Source organism: Ochotona curzoniae, unplaced genomic scaffold (assembly GCF_017591425.1).
Source record: "Ochotona curzoniae isolate NIBS_2020 unplaced genomic scaffold, NIBS_Ocur_1.0 patch60, whole genome shotgun sequence".
Lineage (NCBI taxonomy): Eukaryota > Metazoa > Chordata > Mammalia > Lagomorpha > Ochotonidae > Ochotona > Ochotona curzoniae.
The window spans coordinates 799,789-820,774 of record NW_024467040.1 but is presented as its reverse complement, the minus strand read 5'-3'; positions in this window follow the sequence as shown (position 1 = coordinate 820,774).

Below are 20,986 nucleotides of genomic sequence, written 5' to 3'. Positions count from 1 at the left end.
GCCTGTACAGTATGTAGACACGCCTGCAGGACACGTTTTTAAGCCGGGCTTGAAAGTTATGACCAGATACTGATTATGTGGCAATTCTGTGATATACCGAAATGGTTGCTTAAACTAGCTCTATAAAGCTAGGGGAAACATTACATAATGGACGTGAAGCAAATGACACGAAACTAAGTGACCCCACTGGATTGCCGGATTATTTCCCTCTCTGGACACAAAGCCCTATAAACCTTTCTGCTTCGTATGAATATCCATTTTTGAAATCAGCGAGGAATAGCACATTGTGTACTATGTTTGTCTCTGATTTTTTTTCCCCCAACTACAAAGCCATCTTTTTTTTAAAAAAATATCTTTTCTTGCATTTAGAAATTGTCTGCTATTCGATAGTTACTACCCTAGAACTCATGAACTAATGTAGTCTTCCATGGTAAAATTAAGCAATTTCCCCATCTTAATTTCTTGAACTTTGCTTTTTCTTCTTACTTCGTTATTGCTGCTGTTCTATTTTCCTTTTTTTTTTTTTTTGAAGCAGTTTGGGGAGGTACTGCAAGCTCCTAATGTTGCTATTCCCACTGAATGTTACAGCATTGCAGATACAAAGACTAATAATAAACGAAAGGGAAAACCTCCCAGTAACTCTGAGAGGGAGCAGGCTTCCCAAGGTCGAAGGAAGTCTGCAATGGAACTCAGCTATAATCACCTAGAGAGAATGTGCATGACTCCAGTGGGCTATGAGGAAGGCCCAATTGGTGGAAGGTACCTCCTTCTTTATACTTTTGCACCAAAATTCCATTGGTTTTTCTCTGAAGAGTGATTTTACCAAGAAATTCTTTTAAAAATGATTTTCAAAAGGAAATATTGGGAGATAAAAATTCTACGCCTTGTGCCTAGAAATCCTAGTTTAGCTAGTCTTTTCGGCTGTGCTGTTGATAACTCAGTTATGCATTGTCCTGTCTTGGGGAAACCTGAGTTTCCAGTCATGGTGATTTATCAGCTGTCCGTTGGCTTCTATATGCTGTTCTGTTGGCCTTAGACAGGATCACATACTGTTTCTCATCCCCGCATTGCTTGAATGTTTGTTAGCTTGAGTCCAAGAAGAACAAGTAAGTCCTTCCAGGGTGCAGTGTTTGTGAGTGAAGGTCTCTTAATACTGTTCAAAGTGAACATGTGACTGAAAACTCTTAAATTAGAAGACTTCCATTTTATCAGAATTCCTTCCTGGCATTCAGTAGTCATTCAACTGAACACCTTCGGTGTTAGAGCATTGTTCTAGGCGTGATGGGAGGTGCAAAAAAGAGTACTTCAAGAGTTTGTAGTCTAGTTTGAAGAGATCAGGCATTTTAATGTATGAATTCTTAGAAGAGGATTTTTTTTAAATCCTTGAAAAAGACTGTTCATGACTGGGAATTTTTTTCTTTTTTCATACTCAACATTATCAGGATTCATTTACATCGTACATAGCTGAAGTTCATTGACTTTTACTGCTGTGCAATATTCCTTTATATATGCTACAGTACAGTGGGCCTCCCTCTTTGACCAGTGTTTTTGATTTTATCGGACATTGCGAACACCATCGTTCCAGTTACTTATGTTTCGTGGGGGCAAGTGTGCAAGTGTTTTTCTTGGGTAAAGACTAAGGGATGGAACTGTTGATTTGTAGGATTCTGTGAATAGTTAACTTACTCAGCACTGTGAGATTATACTCCCAAACAGTTGTACTATTTTGATCAAGCTAGGGAAACAAGCAAGCATAGATGACCAAACAAATGAGTACTTTTTTTTTATGCATGCTTGTGATGAAATGCATGTTTGCTTGTGTTTTAGCATGAAAACGATGAACCTAACACTTGGGATGACAATTGTGTTTTTGAGGATGAGGAGGATGGCGTGTGAAGGGGCACATAGGGGCATAACAGCTATTGCTGGTCATCTAGTACTTGAGTTTAGGATGAGTTTGTAGCTAATCATTATGTTAAAGAAAAAGAGGATCACATATGAGCCAATGATGAGCAAGGTCCAAGAAAAAGGAAAATAAGAAGAGCAGTCACAAGACCCAGAGGCTGTCAGTTTGAGCAAGGGTGAAGAAACAGGCCTTGCCACTCTGAGAAGTCCCCAGCCCATGGGAGAGATGTGCCCTAGAATGAGCAGGAATTGGCCTCAGTAAGAGGAAGGCATTCCCTCCTGCTGCCTTTGGTAAGCACAAAGAGGGCTTGGTTCACTAATTCCAGCAGCATTCCTGCTGAGAAATGCTAGGAACAGAAGGGGAGGGAGCAGTGTGAAATTCCCTAGCAGCGAACTACTCAGTGTTTACAAAGCCGGGCTGGGGAATGGGTGAGTTGGGGTAGGAAGATCTAAGGCAAGGCCCATAGGAGGGAGGTATCAATGATCCAAATACTCAAGTTTGGAAAAAATGAAATGGGAAGAATATTTTAAAAACATGCTGGGTGAAGAATCCAAGTTTAGCATCCTAGATGAGAAGAGTCAAATAAGTTTGACTGCAATGAGAAGAAAGAGTGGAAACTTTTAGTGTCGTTTATAAAGAGCACGCATGCAGTAGTAGATATACAAGGACATCTTTGGGTTTTGAGATGGTGAGCAGTTTGGACTCGCGTATTGAGCTTATGTCTGGATAAATTTGGGATCGTATATGAGTTATTTGTATTTGCAGCATACTAGTATAAATGAGATAAATAGTATTTAGATGTATGTCCTGAGAGAATGTTTTACCATTGACTGAGGTCATTGAGAAAGTGCCAAGCTTAAATCAGAGGGCTCAGAATTAATTCCCATTGGCAGTTTACTGGCAGTGTGTGAGTTTGGTGGGGAGGGGGATAACTTCTGCTCTCAGTCATCATATATTTAGTAAGAAGAGATTAATAGCCTTGTTGCAGGGACGCAAGGAAGGAGATGGGTAAAGGGACTAGAACTTAGAGGGGTAATATCTGCTTCATAGTCCTTCCCACTGAATGATTCACCTTTTAGTCTCTCACATACACGCCCTTGAGAGAGATGAAAGGATCGTTCATTACAAGGAAGAGTTGCTCATGCTTTCAGAGAGAACCAGGCCAGGGGCTTTTATATCTGAGGTTACTCTGCAGTATTAAAGTGTGTCCTTCCATTCAATGTCATTTAAACTGTTTTGCAAATATTGTAAACTTTCAGAACTTTTATTTTAAAACTCATTTTCTGATTTTACTTATGCTTCCTGACGTCTTTGATTACTGCTGACTTTTTCTCCACACCAGTTTTCCATTTGCAGATACAGTTAGTGGTTGCTGCACAGTTTTCTCTCATAGACTAGTTCTTGCCTTTTCCTGGTATAGTGATTTGGAGAACATTTTGCTGGGAGTTCCAAAAGCAGTCAATCAGTATATTCAAACAAGTCACATCTCAAGGAAGTGAAAAGCCTGTGATTTACTGATAAAGTCACAAGAGTTAAGTAAGGAGTCTATAACCTCCATTTTTAAAAACGTTTCTCTTATTTTTATGTGAAAGGCAGGGTAAGGGAAAGAGAATGAGAGAGGAAGAGAGAAAGAGAGAGGAAGAGAGAGAGCGTGAACTTTCACTGTTGCAGACACCTGCAGTGACTGGGCCTGAGCCTGACACTCAATCCAAGTTTCCCCCGTGGGTAGCAGGCACTCACTTGAGCCGTAATACTGTCTGTCAAGGCTGGAGTCAGGAGCCAGCACTGTGCGTTGAAATCAAGATGTGGAATATAGACATGGTTATTTGTTTATTTAACAGTTATTTAAATAAAGTTTTAATTTATTGTCCCTTTTTTTAAAGTAGAGAAAGATTTTAACTCAGGTTAAGTCCAGTTGTCATGAAGACAGCTAAATATTATCTTAAAAGCCATATAGAGGTTATGGAAAGGGTAGTTGAATAGTGAATATAGATTTGTTAGGACTGGGATATGACCATATTGTTAATTGATTTTTAAAGCAAAAATCAGGAAATAGTCAAAGATGTTACTAATCAAGATGGTATAGAGAATATGTTATGATGGTCTCTGGCTGGAGTTCCTCATGGGTTAGATGAACCCATTCTCTTGTGAATTTGTGTATACTTACTTTGTGTGTTTATATTAATATCAATCATATAAATTATTATGTTGATGAGATAGCAAATCATTGGGAGCAGAAAAATCCAATGATTTTTTTTGCCAGGTTACTTGAGCCTGAAAACGAGCCTGTGCTAGGGAGTCCTCTATTGCAGGACTGTGTCCCCAGAAAGTTAAGTTGACAGAAGACATCAGGAAAGGAGACCAAAGCAAAGTAGCTTAGTATCCAGGACTATTTAAGGGGTGATTGAGTTCAGTCATTATATATGTTATTGACCCCTTAAAGCTAAACCAAGTTTCTCTTCTCTCTTTTGACTTATTTATTTTTGAAAGACAGCTAGATGGATGTATTTCTTCTGTGTGCTGGTTCCCCAAATACCCCACACGAGTAGGGCTGGAACAGGCAGTGGGATCCCAGTACTTGAGCTGTCACTTGCTGCCTCCCAGGTTAGCAGGAAGCTGGAAGCTGAAGCAGAGCCAGGACTCTAATCCAGGCACTCTGATTTGAGATGTCAGCATGTCAACAACACCTAACTACTGTTCCCCAAGTTCAAAGAAGTAAGTGAGCCTAAGCAAATATAAAATAAGCTTCTATGGATAACAATTAAAAACAAAAGTTGTCAAATCATAATTCAAATACATTTCATCAGTGGTGAAATTTTGTGCAAATACTTAATGATTAATATATTAAAAATTACCTTCTCATTTAGAGATGATAAATTAATATTTTCTGCTTGGGAATAATCTGTATGTCAATTTATAAAATATACACAGAAAATGCCCGAGCACTGTATACACTCATATTTGCTTGATGGCCTGATGCTTGAATAATCTGTGCATTTGATTCATAAGGTGGTAAGGCTGGAAGAGATTTCAAAAATTCTGCATTCCAATAGACACCAGAGACTTGCCCATGGATGCAAAGTCCTGATATATGTATGGTTGAGAGAGAAAATGCAACTAAAGTTGCTGGTGACAGGAAATGAAGCGTTTCTCCTCCAAATTATAGGTAAGTCAATGAGCAAATGAACCAATCTAAATTGAGACATCTATATTGACATCTTAATCTACGGTTTAGTCATTCTCCCTCTTGTATACATTTTTGCTGTTCTCTCTTTGTTACGTATAGGCTTGTCATTAACTGAATAGAAAGGATAGACAAAAAAAAAGAGAGAGAAAAACTGGATTCTTCTCTCTTTTGTCATTCTTTTTCCATGCTAATGTAAGAGAACAAGAAAGTGTAGGGGGGATTGGGTCAGGGACAGAACATGAACTTTTGGTTATTTCTCTTACATCTAAAGAGGTGATTCTCATGGAACTCTAGAAACAGGCCCTCCACTTTTGGAAAAGAGTGTGCAAGTAGAAGGAAGAATATACCAGGATATTTTTAGAATCTTTTTTTTTAAACCTGAAACTTAAAATAAACATGGTCTCAATTTCTAGTAGTGGCTTTATTTCATATGTTTTAAACTAGTGTCTATGTTTTATCATAAATTGAAGAAAACTGCCTTGATTTTTTTTTGAAGATTTATTTTATTTTTTTTTTATTGGAAAGTCAGATATACAGAGAGGAGGAGAGACAGACAGGAAGATCTCCCATCTGTTGATTTGCTCCCTAAGCAGATGCAATAGCCAGAGCTGCGCCAATCTGAAGCCAGGAGCCAGGAACCTCCTCTGGGTCTCCTATGCAGATAAAGAGTCTCAAGGCATTGGGCTGTCCTCAACTGCTTTCCCGGGCCACAGGCAGGGAGCTGGAAGGGAAGCGGGGCTGCCGGGATAGAAGCGGCGCCCATATGGGATCCCGGGCGTGCAAGGAGAGGACCTTAACCACTGCGCCACTGCGCCGGGCCCAATGCCTAATATAATGTTAACAACTATTCATGCTTGAAGCATAAAGCATCTAAAAAAATTAAAATTGAAAACCTGTTACATGTCATCTCTAGAAATAACATTTTTGCTTTCTGTTTCTCTATAGTAGCCAAATAAGTTTTGCATAGTCTCACCCCACCAGGCAACAAATCTCAATAGTTTCTGTTGTGTAACATTCCTAGAATAGAAGAAGTAGCACAGCTTGAATTGCATGTTGGGTATGAAGAGACATTAATGAAATTCATTTTGATCTGTGTAAACTTTGAAGTGAACAAGCATTATAGAGAGAATGTCATCGCCAGGGTAGGTCAAGCAAATGCAATGTTCTTATGAAACTTCATGAAGAAAGCAAGGGACATAGCAAAGGGGGAGCTCCTTAGAAAATCAGCACTGAGCTGACATGGAGCAGATGGACATGGATATTGTAGCCCAGTCTGTCAAGCTCATTTCAACAAGCACCATCAGGGGAAATAAAAGTGTGAATCTGAGGACTAGTGGAGGTTAGTTATTGAAGATGTCTCTATCCCTTTAAAAGCCTTTAAACATCTTGAAGAATACAGAAGAGTATAATTAAAGATTGGTAAGTTCCATTTAAGAAAAGATACAAGTATAGCAGACAGAAGATAAACATTATCACATTAGGAAGAAACTATTTACTACATCCTTTTTTTTTATTGGAAAGGCGGATATACAGAGAGGAGAGACAGAGAGGAAGATCTTCCGTCCGATGATTCACTCCCCAAGTGAGCGCAACGGGCCGATGCTATGCGGATCCGAAGCCAGGAGCCTCTTCCGGGTCTCCTGTGCGGGTGCAGGGTCCCGAAGTTTGGGCTGTCCTCCACTGCTTTCCCAGGCCACAGGCAGGGAGCTGGAAGGGAAGCGGGGCTGCAGGGATAGAACCGGCGCCCATATGGGATTCTGGCGCATTGAAGGCGAGGACCTTAACCACTGCGCCACCACGCTGGGCCCTACATCCTTAAAATTTAAAAATTTGTTGTGTCACAAAAGGAAAGATGACTAGTAGCCGGCTTTGTGGCACAAGCAAGTAAAGCTGCTGCCTGTGTGTCAGATCCTCTCTGAGCATCTTTGAATCCCTGCTTTTCCACTTCTAATCCAGTTTTCTTCTTGTGTAGCTAGGAAGGCAGCAGAGGATGGCCCAAATGCTCACGCTTCTGCCACCCATGTAGGAGACCCAGATGGAGCTGCAGGCTCCTAACTTCGTTCTGGCCCAGCTCTTGCTGTTGCAGTCATTTTGGGAGTGAACCAGCAGTCTCCCTTCATCCCCACAACTCTGCTTTCCAAATAAGTACATCTTTAAAAAAAGAAAAAGGACTAATCTAACAGAATAGAGGCAAAGAAGTGAGCAAACAGTATACAGAAATGAAATGACAAATGGCACATACAAAGTGATAGGCACCCTGTGATGGTAGATGAGTTATTCCAAGAGATTTAACTAATTTGATTGGGAAAAACTGTGATGTCTGTTAATATCTTATGGTGACAGTCTTTGGGGGAAACAGTGAACTTGAATTGTTGGTAGGTGTACAGAATGGTAAAGCAAATGTGGAAAGGTCTTTGTCAGTGTCATCTAAAGATGCAATAAGGGAGCAAATGAAGGTCCAGAGTGGCATGTGGCTGTTTGTATTAAGTATGACTGTGTGCTCGTGTTTATATTTTTAGCTGTAAAGAGTGTCTGTGGAAGGTTATGCAAGGTGTTGGTCCAGTGATTGCCTTAGGAAGCAAAGCTGCGGGTTGGGGTGGGGAGAGGAGGGACAGTTATTTTCTTCCTGTCCATCCTTTACCACCTTTTGAATTTTTAAACACATGAACATAGTGCTTATTCAAGATAAACATTTTTAAATGTCTTGAAGATTGTTTGTGTTGACCAAGACTGTTGATTATTTTTAGCCAGTGGAATTACTTCACAACTTTGGGGTTCTTTCTGTGCTAAGAACATGGCAGTTTCCATAAAAAACTGGTGGCCCCTTGGCATAGTAGGATAAGCTCTATCTATGGTGTCAACATCCCACATGGTCACCAGTCCTTGTCCCAGCTGCTCTAATTCTGATCCAGCTCCCTGCTTATAGCCTGGGAAATCAGCAGAGGATGGCCCAAAGCCTTGGGCCCTGGCACCCCCAGGAATACCTGGAAGAAGATCTTGGCTGCTGATGTTGGATTGGCTCAGCTCTAGTTGCGGTGGCCACTTGATGAGTGAACCAGCGGATGAAAGATAAAAATAAATAAAAAACTTAAAAATTTTTTCTTCATCACTTTTTTGACAGGTTGGAGTTCAAAGTGACAAGCTTTTGTCCTTTGGGGCACAGCTGGCACAACTTGTTGTCTATATTGCCCTGCTGTTGCCTGTGTGCCCATGACTAACTGGTGTCCTTGGAGGGAGAACTAGAGGACAATGAGTAGAGCTAGGATAATGGATGCTAGTTTGGGAGTACAGATAGTAAAGATAGTGAGGGCAGAAGTTATTGGTCCAGCTCTGTGAAATGTGGGTTAGGTTATAGTGGTAACACAGAGAGGAAAATCTATAGGTCATAGATTTGAGATCATCTTACCCCCTTGAGATTTGGGGTGATGTCCAGGAATCTGCTTTTTTTTTTTTTTTTTTTTTTTTTTTAAAGATGTTTTGTTCTGGGAGCCAGTTCTGGACTTCACCAATCTCTCCATTGCTTAATAGATCATGTATCCCTTGAAATATCCACTCCCTGGCCTACTTCTAGAATTACTTCCAGACCTTATGACACCTGTATTATTTCCTCTTACTTTTTTCCTTCTGAAGCCTGCAGAAGGCTGTGGATAGTTAGGTGATTCAATACTGAGAGGAGAGAGCAGAGATAGTAGCTGAATGGTTAGGAGATCTGAGTGGAAAGGGTAATTATATGCTGATAGGACTTTATCAACAGTGACATGAGCAACTATAAATTATATAAAGAAACAGAAAAACTCGGGTTATCAGGGCTGTTATTCCAGAAAATAAGTTTCTTAAAAAGTAGAAATAGCTTAACTGTTATCTTCAATATATATTCAAAGTTAATAGATATAGCCCTTCAGTTAGAATTGGTAATTTAAAAATTAAAATTATTCACATTTTATTGGAAATTATAGAGAGAAGGAGAGACAAAGATCTTTCATCTGCTGGTTTACTCCTCAGGTGGCTACAATGGCTGGAGGAACCAATATGAAATGAGGAGCCAGGAGCATCTTCTGGGTCTCCCATATGGCTTTAGGAATCCAAGGGCTTGAGCCATTCTGTGTTGCTTTCCCAGGCCATAAGCAGGGAGCTGGATGGGAAGTGGAGCATCTGGGACATGAACTAGCACCCACATGGGACCCTGAAGTTGCAGGGGGAGGATTAGCCAGTTGAACCATCATATCATACCCCGGAATTGCTAATTTTAATTTAGAAATGACATTAACTAAATATAGAGGTATAAAATGTTATATGTAGGTATCTATTCTTTTTAATCTCTAGGTGTGAAGGCAGCTTTGAATAAAATGTATATTAATGAATTGAGCACATATTTTACATAATTTTTCTCTTTGGAAAATGTGATTTCTTGTGGGTATATTCTTTTCAAAACAGATTTATTTGGAAACTTGGGGAATAGGCAATAGCTTTGTAGCAGCATGAATCAAACAGCTTTACGTGTCAAAACAAGGTGATTTCAGAGCACAGGCTGATGGAAATGAATGGGGAAAGATCAGGGAAGCTCACTCCAGAAGAGGAGTTGTTGGCATGACCTTGGAAGGCTTGGCTTTCTGGAGCACAGGAGGGAGAATCTGAAATGCTTCCCTGAGTTTCCAGAACTGTTGCAATTTCAGGATGCATTTGATCCTTAAATAATGTATCAAGTGTATCTAATTCCTGATGGAATTTCAGGAGCAGGTTTAATTTTACATGAATGACCATTGACTTGCATTTCTTTAAGAGATTCAATAACAAGTTCTAAATGTGTGTGAGTATGATGTTGTGCTAAATTTTCTCTTTGCCACCCATTTAGCTTCTCTGAAGGACTACCTCTATTAACTTTGAATATATATTGAAGATAATAGTTTAGCTATTTCTGTTTTTTTTTTTTAAAAAAAACTTATTTTCTGGAATGTTAACTCTGATAATCCCCAAGTTTTTCTGTTTTTTTAATATAATTCATAGTTACTCATATCACTGTTGATAAAGTCCTATCAGCATATATCCATGTATGAAAAATGCCCTGCCATCTTGTAATTGTGTGTTTTAATCAGAGAGCCCTGGAAAAGTCATCATGGATTCCAAAGTTGTTTTCCCATCATCACTCTTGGTAGGAGTTGAATAGAGTCTGTCCCTTGAACTCATCTCAAAGTCATATTTTAATGTTACTTAAAAAAGGTAGATGAGTGCTAGTGTTTAGAAGTGGAAGTTGATTTGGTTTAAATAAAGTCATTAAATAAGGATGGTGCTTCTATGATTGACTCTTGGTGGCTTTGTAAGAAGGACAGACAACAGATACAGACACAAATATATGCACTCCCTGTCTCCCATTTTTATGAAGCCATATTATATGATGGATCCCAGCCACCTGCCGGGAGGTGATGCAGCCATGCGGAGCTCTCCCACGAGCCTGCACATACTGTCCAAACCTCTTTTCTTTATAAAGGACAATGCCTCAGATGTTTTTATAGTGATGAAGAACAGACTAATATGTATCCATTTATTAAACCTCGATCCTGGGCCAGTAGTAGTGAGGAACTTTTTCATCTGAAAAGTTGTATTTCACAACAGTATATGAAAATACCTAAAGAACTAATAAGGTTAATGCAGAGATTAAGTATCATGATTAATAATTATATTAAATTCCCATTTACTTAGAATCCAAATAATCAGAAAGTCAATATAATTGCTTATTTTCTAGACTCGCCAAGTAATAGCTGATTAAATGCTGTGCCATCACCATGGTGCTATAAAATTCAAAAACAATTTACAAATCAAATACAAATTAGTTTCATTATATTCAGTCATGTTTCTGAAATGATCAACATGATGATTATCTGTTTGCTAGGGCTGCCATGACCAAATATCACAACTGGGTGGTTTAAAAGCACCGAAGTGTATTCTCACTCAGTGGTGGAGACTTCATGTCTGAAATCAAGATGGGACTTTGTGTGTCTTCCAGTAGCCACAGGCATTCTTTGGCTTGTGGGATTGTGGCTCTGATCTCTACCTTTCTCTGAATGTCTGTCTCCTCATTTAAGGTCATCAATTGTGATGGATTAAGGACTCTTCCTGCCTCAGTTTGAGCTCATTGCAACTAATTACTTCTGCAACACCCCATTTTCAAATAAGGTAACATTCCAAAATATTATGAGCTAAACTTGAGTCTATTTTCGGAGAGACATAAGAAAGCCCATAGCATAGGCTTCTTTGGATAGACTAGCCAGGACATTTGAGCTGAGCCTAAATGGTATACAGGTACAGGGCCAGGGTACAAAAACCTGTTAGATGTGTACATTAAGCTTTGATTGCACTTTTTTTTTTTTTTAGATTTATCTATTTTTATTGGAAAGGCAGATTTACAGAGAGAAGTAGAGACAGAAAAATATTCCATCTGCTGGTTCACTCACCAAAAGGCCACAGTGACTGGAACTGAGCCAGTCCAAAGCCAGGAGCCAGGAACTTCTTTCTGGTCTCCCACAAGGGTTCGGGGTCCCAAACACTTGGGCCACCTTCCATTGCTTTCCCAGGACACAAGCAGGGAGCTGGATGGGAAGTGGAGTAGCTGAGACACAAACTGATACCAATATGGGATGCCAGTGCTTGGAGGTAGAGGATTAGCCAGTTGAGCCATTGTGCCAGTCCCTAATTATACTCTTAAAAATGGAGTGGTTGAAGGTATGGTTTGGAAAACTTAACTTTTATGGTTGAAATCAACAGGATTTTACTCTTGAACACTTTTTAATGTTTTTACACTTGGTCAAAGGCAGGAGAGCTTTTCTTTAAAACTGCTGAGAGGGCCTGGCGTGGTTGCCTAGAGGTGAAAGTCCTCACCTTACACACGCTGGTTTTAATCTTGGTAGCCCTGCTTCCCATTCAGTTCACTGCAAGGCGTTCGGACCCTGTACCCATGTGGGAGACCTGGAAGAGGCTCCAGGCTCCAGGCTCCTGGCTTCAGATTGATGCAGCTCCGGCCATTGCAGCCACTTGGGGAATGAACTAGTGGATGGAAGATCTTCCTTTTTGTCTTTCCTTCTCTCTGTGTATCTAATTTTCCGATTAAAACAAACAAAAAAACAAAAAACACACTGCTGTCAAATCAATCCTACTAGCATTGGCTAATGGCATTTCTAGAATTCTGCTCGTTAAAAGTGGATTTTGCATTTCAGTTGTAGAATTCTCCATCACTAAACCTTGATGTTAACTTAAAATTTTTAAGTATAATAATATCTAAGAATGACATTGACTTTGGAATAGTAGAGATTATTTTCTAGTGGTAAGAGAGGAAGGTTAAATGTGACCTTCAAAGGGCTGAGATCACACATGAAGTTGTCACTTTCAGTAAGATTTTAACATTGTTATGATTGTGCTCTGTGATATCTATTGTAAGTAGTAGCATTAGCAAAATTTGTTGTATTTTTATGAAAACTGATTTAAAAGTTTTGATGAATCTTTATGGGAATATAGCTTTCTTAGTATTGTAGTCAAGAAAATCTCAGGTTAAGTTAGTAACTCCATTTAGCAGTTAGAAAAAGAAGACAAATTAAAATATTGTAATATTTAATGCAACATTGATAGAAATATGCATTGTATATCTGTACTTTAGCCTGAATATTAATGTACTTTGTATGGATTTTTTATTTATGTTACAGAGAATATATTAACACAATAACAAACTCCTGTAATAAGTTCTGAATTCAGATACAAAATATTATGTAAAATTGGATATTTATAGTGGGTAGCAAATTAGGTGAGACTTTAAGACTTAAAAAGACTGGGGCCAGGACTGCCTGAGTTCAATGGCTTTGTCCACCTGTATGATCTTGAATAAGTTAGATAACCTTTCTCTGCCTATAGTACCTCATTTATAGAATAGGAAATAAAATAGCACCCAGTGCCCAAATGTCAAGAGAGAAAATGTAGTGAATTAACATTTGTTAGAACAGGGTGTAATGGTGCTGTACAAGTTCTAGCTGTTACTATTTTAGCATGTTAATTATAAATTAGATGTATCAGTATTCATTAGTTGGAAAACTTAAGTAGCAATACAGTCTTGTTGTGTCATGACTTGTTACAAATAAAAGCTAATTTGAGAATGATAAGGAAATTTTGTCAGCAATATTTTTAAGGGACTGCTAATAAGCTATTAAACATTTTATATGCTTGCCCTCTCAGTTACTTATAGCAATGACTGTGTTCAAGAGATTGTTAGATCTTGAGGGAGAAAGATGATTGAGCTGTCAATCCCTTTCTGAAGAACCTGCCATCCAATAGGGAAGATAAGATGTAATCTGGTATAATAGCAAGCCTAATGAGGTTCAGTATTGCCCTGAGAATGTCATTTAGCACTGTGAGTAACTCTGGAGACTGGGAAGCATCTGAGGAGATTTCTGTAGCTAAGATGACCAGGAACAGCAATTTAGAAAGTGATGACAGTTTTAAGAGACAGCAACAAAAGGAAGAGAATCAGAGAGGCACAACAGTTCAACTCATAGGAATGAGATTGTGAATTATATCCTCAAGTCAGAGAAGAAAGAATTTTTAAGAAGAAAAAAAGGAAACTGTCACAAATATTGCAAAGATGTTGAGGAGAGTGTGGCTTAAAGAAAGCCCAGTGGGATTTGGTTGGGCACTGTGATGGTTAATCTTGGCTGTCCGCTGAGTCCACAGCAACCTGAGAAGTGACATTTGTGGGATGTTTCCAGAGATTTACCTGGGAGTCTGAATGGACTGGGTTGGAGAGTTGGGCTTTCAAGGATGGGTGGGCACACCTCCAACAAGTCATGATCTTTGTATTTGTGGAGGAAGGATCCTATGTAGGTGTTGATTAATGGCTGTTGACTGATCAGGTTGGTGGTTAGTAAAGGTGAGGGGACTTTTTAAAAGTGAGAAAGCAGTAATTTGCAGCACCAATTCACTTTCTCTCATTTACTATATCTCTGTAGCATATAGTGTTTGACAGTATTTTGTCCCCAGTGGGACATTCAAAATTGGGGCCATCTCCAACGCTGGCGCTGCTGTAACAACTAAGTTTATATCATATTCTAAATCCTTTGGTGACATTTCAGCAGCGTTCCTAACACCTAATATCCAATTGATATTCCCACCAACAGTATATAATAGTTTCTTTTTCTATATCTCCTTTTTTCCATTTCCCATCTTTTTTTTTTGTCTTTTTTTTTTTTATAATAACCATTGTAACAAGGATGAGGTGGTATCTTGTGGGTCTGATTTGTTTTTCCCTGGTGATATGTGAAGCTGAACACTTTAAAAATATTGGTTGCCCACCTGCATGACTTTTTCTTTTAAGGAAATACCTACTCAGGGCTTTTGCCCATTTTTAAATCAGGCTGTTTTGTTTTTGTTAGTATTGTGCAAGTTCTGTATATATCTTAGCATTTTCTCCCATTCTGTAGATTGCATTTCCACTGTGTTGATTTTTTTTTTCTGTACAAAAGCTTCTTACTATGATGAAATTCTACCTATGTATTTTAATTTTTGTTACTTTTTGATATTGTAGCCAAAAAATAATTTCTCTGACCAATGTTAAGAAGTTATTCCTTGCTTCTGATCATTTTTTACTATTTTTCCTGGTAGCCTTATATTGAAATCTTTGATTCATTATTATTTGAATTTTGTAAATTGTTCAAGAGAAGGATCCAGTTTCTTTGGCATGTGAATATGCTTAGAGTGAACATATGAGATTAGCTACCATTCACTCAGTGACTTTGTCTTCCAAGCATTTGAGGTGCTTCTCCTCTGGCCAAGAGCCTCACAACTTGTCTTTTTTCACAGCTGAGGTGAAAACATGAAACAGTGGTTTAATGACCTATTTTCGCATTAGAGATGTACGTTTTTCTCTCTGGCCTTTTACAGGCCACATGTTTAAGATACAACATTGACTAAAGAACAGCCTTCCTGACCTCCTTGCTGATCCTGAACTAACACTTCAGGGCCTTGGTTCCTCTTCTATTTTTAGACCACTCATCCCTCCTGCTTGGCTTAACAGTCCCTTCTTCATCGTCATCATATCAGCTCAAATGTCAGACTGGACTGTTGCTCCTGGGCATGGCTCACTCTGAGCACGTGGGCTTCCTCCTGTGTCTGTGTTACTCATCTCTGCATTTCGAATGTCTAGCTCAGCTACTGTATTCACAAGACTGAGCAGCTCACAGGTATCAATGAATGAATCAATGGATTGTAGGTCATGGGTAATCTTTGTGTTTGGGGAGATGTTGGCAGGATCAGGCCATTACTCTTCTCCTGTAACAGGTTTGAAAGCTGAGTGACATTTTTAAAGTCCACAGAATACCTCCTAACATTTAAAGTGATACAGGTTCATTGTTGAATTTTTTGGGAACACATAAAAGTATACTTTTAAGTTATTTATGATGTTATTTCTAGAAGTTAGCTTTGAACGTTTGGGTTATCTTTCAGTTCTTTATAAAGGTCTTTCTTTGATTTCAATAGTGTATCATGAATATTTCTTGTGTCATTTGTTACTCTCTTAAACTAATACTTTTTAAAAGATTTTTTTTTATTGGAAAGGTATATGTACAGGGAAGGAGAGACAGAAAGATCTTGCATCTGCTGGAGATGTACAGAGAGGAGAGACAGAAAGATCTTCCATCTACTTGTTCACTCTATAAACAGCCAGAGCTGAGCCAATCCAAAGCTAGGAGCTAGGAGCATCCCCCTGGTCTCTCATGCACATGTAGAGTTCCAAGGACTCAGTTCATCCTCCCCTGCTTTCCCAACACAAGCAGAGAGCTGGATGGGAAGTGGAGCAGCTGTAAAACAAACTGACACTCATACAGGATACTGGTGCTCGAAGGTGGAGGATTAGCTATATAATAAATATTTATCAATTTATTGGAAAGTCAGATTTACAGAGAGGAGAAGACAGAGAGAAAGATCTTCCATCTGCTGGCCCATTCCCCAAGTGACTGCAACACCCTGAGCTGAGCTGGTCTGAAGCCAGGAGCCTGGTGCTTCTTCCAGGTTTCTTAAGTGGTTGCTGGGAAGTGGAACAGCTGGGACACAAACTGGTGCCCACATAGGATCCCGGCACACGCAAGGCGAGGACTCCAGCCCCCAGGCAACTGTACTAGGCCCTAAACTAATATTTTTAAAGAGTAGTTTTAGGCTCACAGAAAGATTGAGCAGAAAGTATATAGATTTTCATAAGCCTGCTCCCACCATGCATGGTCTTTTTTGTCAACAACCTGCAATGAAGTGGTGATTAATTCCATTCATGAACCTGTGCTGACACAGCGTCAGCATCCAACATCCATGATTTACATCAGAGCCTGTTGTTGGCCTTACACATTCTGTGGGTTTAGACAGGTATGTAATGATCTTATGCACTGTTAGGGTATCATACAAAATCATTTCATTGCCTTGACCTCTGCGCTCTGCCTTTTCAATTCCCCATTACCCCTAATTCCTGCCAGTCACTAATCTTTTTAATCTCTCTGTAGCAGAACTTAATTTTTTTAAACACACAAAATACTCCATGTTTTTGAATATATCATGTTTTATTTAATTTAGGTTGGACTCATTAAATTTCTGCAGGATTTTTGTATTATGAATAGCCTACTAAATAGCCTTGCGTACATTTGTCTCTGTCCCAACTCTGTTTCCTTAAGTTGCTAGATTAAGTGCTAGGACCCTTTAAAGCCTTTCTTAAATATCTTCTAATGACTACATTCTAACATTTGAAGGAATAATTTGTCTCTCTCACTAAGAATATGTGAGAGGGCTTAATAAAAATAACTGTTCTGTGAGCTCTCAAATTCTTAATGACTGTATGTGAATTCTGTTTTATTTTATTTTAAAGATTTTTTTCTTAAATTGTAAAATCAGATTTTACAGAGTGAAGGAGAGACAGAGAAAAAGATCTTCCATCCACTGGTTCACTCTTCATGTAGTCACAACAACCAGAGCAGAGCTGATCTGAAGTTAGGAGCCAGGAGCTTTTTCTGGGTCTCCCACGTGTGTGCAGGGACCCAAGTCCTTGGAACATCCTCTAGTGTTTTCCCAGGCCACTAGCCGGGATCTGGGATGAAATCAGAACAGCCAGGATACCAACCAGTGCCCCAGGAGTTCCTGGGCATGCAAGGCGAGGACTTTAGTCACAAGGCTGCTGTGCTGGGCCCTGGAATTCTGTTTTAAATAAGTAGAAGTTCACATTCTGGGCCTGGCATGATAGTGTAGTGGTTAAAGTCCTCGCTTTGCATGCCTGGGATCCCATATGGGTGCCGGTTCTAATCTTAGCAGCTCCACTTCCCATCCAGCTCCCTGCTTGTGGCCTGGGAAAGCAGTTAAGGATGGTCCAAAGCCTTGGGACCCTGCACCCGTGTGGGAGACGTGGAAGAGCTCCTGGCTCCTGGCTTTGGATTGGCTCAGCTTTGGCTGTTGCAGTCGCTTGGGGAGTGAACCATCAGATCTTCCTCTGTGTCTCTCTTTCTCTCTGTATATCCACCTAAATCTTTAAAAAGAAATTCACATTCCTTTTCCTTCTCTTACATTTCTCCCAGAAGCCCCAAACATGATACTTTACTTCTTGGTTGATGCCTCCCCAAGGGATGCTTGGGTGTGTGTTGCTGGTATTTCTCTGGGTCTTTTTAGAAGAGCCAAACTGGTTCCATTGTGTAAGTTTGGACTTAAATCCTACAGTTTCTTAGCTTCCTAGAATATTGAGTCTTCAACCTTTGGCTGCTTTTGAGTGACTGGCCCTATGTGAGGGGGAGCCTCAACAAGACTGATACCCATTAGGTTTTTTTTTTTTTTTTATTTGCTAAATCACCCAAACTAATGACATTAAAGGGCGTTCCACAGAACTAGGAAGGTCTGTCTGTTCATCTAACTCCCACTTTCTAAAGCCACTCCCGTAGCTTTGTACATAGTAGGCATTCAAGAAGTCTAGTTAGAGATGTAATTTTTGTTAATTGATTCATGTAAAATTGCTCTGCACATTGTTTGCTTTTAGAAATGTTAATTATAGGTTTATTTAGTTTGTGTTTACACTGTAATCTTTGGGAACACTGAAAAAAAAGTGGTGCTTTTTCCCCTTTAAAGTTGAGAGCAAAACACAAGTTTACATAAAGCAATGCTGTGCTTTTAGTCTCAAAATGTGCATTATTGGGCAGCTAAGTGACAATTATGTCAATTTCTCAAATGGCTTTTTTGCAATTATTTGGAGAGAATGCCTAATTCTTCTGTGTGAGCTGGCCAAATAATACAAAATGGCAAGGCTTAGCAGTTAAATTTTTTAAAACCAGTAATAAAGTTAACAAAGGTTAAAGCACATTTCTTTAAGCTAGATTTTTTTTAGTTACTTCCCTTTTGTTTGAAGAATTAAATGTGAGTAAGTTCTGTTCTTTAGACCTTTAAAACTACTCATAAATCATGATGTAATTGTCTTCCTTTTTCTTTGCCTGGTATAAGTGTGATGATTCTATTAACAGCAGGAAATTAGTAATCTCTATTTCAGGGTTGTAGGAGTCTAGTGTTTTTGACAATTTTATGAGTTTTCTGTAATTATTCAGATTTTTCACTCTGAAATAGCTGCATTTTCTTTAGAAATTCCAGAGAAATAGTTCTGAAATTGTGTGCCTTACAAATGTGTATTAATATCTTATTGAGCATTAGATGAAATTCCCATGTGTGATTTGCAGATCATTAAGAAACATTGTTGGTGCTCTGCAGAAACTTGGTTGGCTGTGTTGAAACTTGGTACACAGTTGGTTGTCGTAAAATTAGCTCAGAATGACACCTTAGGAGAGCCATCCGTCAAAATAATAGTTCTTGGGGGATGATCTTGAGACTGCCCACAGTATCTGTCATCGTATTTCCCAATACTTCCTCACATGTCTCAATATCTACAGCTTAACTAGCACGTTAGCCTTTGTGGCATTACTAAAGTCACAGAAAGTCTTAGCAGCCATCTATCTAGACTACCATCTCATTTTGTAGATGAGTCATGAAATTGAGTTGTCCAAGTCAGAGTTATGACCAGCTGTTAAAGTACTCCTAACCTAGTGTGTGCACGTGAGGACTGATCACAAATATATGCACTCATGTGAAGAAAAATGGCTTTGTATTCTTTTTCTTCCAAATAGATGTGTCTAAAGATTAGGGCTTATGATTGTTATTCCATTAGTTTATTACTGCTGTTTCAATTATTTTTTTTTCCCAGAAACAACATCAGTTTGTAAAATCAAGTCATGTCGTGTATTCATCCATATGAATATTTTGGGGAATGGCAAAATCTAGGGATAGGTTGAGTCACAGTTAATAAATATTTGTCAAAAGTGTCATTCCATTGTGAAACTGCAGAATGTTCACATCAGAACCTCATATTAATATACTTTCATTTCTCCCCTCCTGCCCTTTAAACTATTGCTATTATACGTTTTCACTTTACTTACATAACAAGCCCCATGTTACATTACTGTCAGCTTTATCTCAACATGTCATTGTGCTTTAAGATATTTAAACAATAATTTAAAAAATCTTGGGAATCTACCCATGTATTTCTATTTATACTCTCCATCATTATTTTTTTTGAGATTCAATATTTTCACCTGGAAATATTTTCCTTCTCTTTAAAAACTTGTTTTAACATTTATTTGATGCCTAATATTGAGTTCATTGAGCAGTTGTGTGTCTGAAAATGTATATGGCCTTTTAAAAAAATTTATTTATTTTTATTGCGAAGTCAGATTTACACAGAGCAGGAGAGACAGAGAGGAAAATTTTCTGTCCATTGGTTCACTCCCCAGTTGGCCACAACAGCTGGAGCTGAGCCGATATGAAGCCAGGAGCCAGGAGCTTTTTCTAGGTCTCCCACGCGAGTACAGGGTCCTAAGGCTTTGGGCTGTCCTGAACTGCTTTCCCAGGCCACAAGCAGGGAGCTGGAAAGGAAGTGGAGAAGCTGGGACTTGAACCAGCACCCATATTGGATCCTGGTACGTGCAAAGTGAGGACTTTAGCCACTAGGCCATTGCGCAGGGGCCAGTTTTTTGCACCTGCAGAATATAATTAGAATTGTTGTTATGTCTTTGCTGTTTCTAATATTTGTGTCAGCTTGAGGTCAGGATCTGTTTTATTTTAATCATATATTCCTGCTTTTTTGTGTCTGATAGTTTTTGATTAGATGGTAAGTATTGTGGATTTTACCTTACTGTGTCTGGTTGTTTTTACATTTTTATAAATATACTTGAGCTTGTTTTATGATGTAGTTAGCTTCTTTGGAAATGGTTTTACTCTTCAGGTTTTGCTTTAAGATTTGTTTGGTGAGACCGAGGGCCAGCTGAGGGCTAATTACTTCCTTGAACTGGGCAAGACACTGAGCGCAGTCTCTGAAAATGTCCCTGGAATCACCAGATTGCATTCTCCAATCCTCTGGTGGTTCTTTCTCTATCTCCTTGATGTCCTTACACTCACATGCTGGATTCAACTGAATTCCTGAGAGAGACTCTCTGATTTCCTCAAGAAATATCTCTGCAGATTCTCTCCTTTCTTGCCAACTACGGCTGCCTTGATGTTCCCAGACTCACAAGTCGGGACTTCCGTTGGTGTCATAGTATGAAACCCTCTCTAAGTAGTTAAGTTGGCCCAAACTTTCCTAAGTCTTACTTCACGTCTTTGTCATCTCTCACAGATTAATATCTTATCAGAAAGCTGGTGTGTTGCAAACCATTTCTTTGTATGTTTTGACCATTTTCTTGGTTGTGTCATACAAGAGGAGAATTTCAATCCTCGTTACTCCGTCTCAGCCAGAAGCAAAAACGCTTCTCTCGCTTCCTTCTGGCTACACCAGTCAGAGATCTGTTGTGAGAAAAAATAGG